The following is a 483-nucleotide window of genomic DNA, read 5'->3' as shown; positions in this document are numbered from 1 at the left end:
TGTATTGTATTACATTTTAGCTTGAGATATTAAGATATTTGGTGATCAATGCAAATCTTACTTCCTCCATCATCGTCTTCTTCATCATTTTCATCTCTATCATAATTTATCTTCAGCGTTTATTTATCAATGTCAATCGCATGCTCAATTGTGTAGCCTAGAGATAGGACGCATGTAGCAACCCACCGAGAGGTGTGCTTTGTGTGAGTATAGTGAGTTAATTCTCTTTGCTTGGTGAAAGGTTGTGGCAACGCTTGTCTATGGGATGTTGCATTGCTTGTCTATGAGTTAAGTAGCCGCATCTAACTGCCTGAGAAGGTAAGGGATGGAACATACTAAGCAAGGTTCGTATTGTTCCTAAAGATAGGCACAATCTTATGCTCGACGCAACCATGCACTATAGAGATATAGTCATGCAGCTGACCACCTAGAGCTGTGATGCGTTAGTGCAACAAGCTAGGATTACTCGGGCGATTTAAGATA

This window comes from Benincasa hispida, chromosome 7, assembly GCF_009727055.1.
Source record: "Benincasa hispida cultivar B227 chromosome 7, ASM972705v1, whole genome shotgun sequence".
In the NCBI taxonomy this organism is placed as follows: domain Eukaryota; kingdom Viridiplantae; phylum Streptophyta; class Magnoliopsida; order Cucurbitales; family Cucurbitaceae; genus Benincasa; species Benincasa hispida.
Note: the sequence above shows the minus strand (reverse complement) of the source record.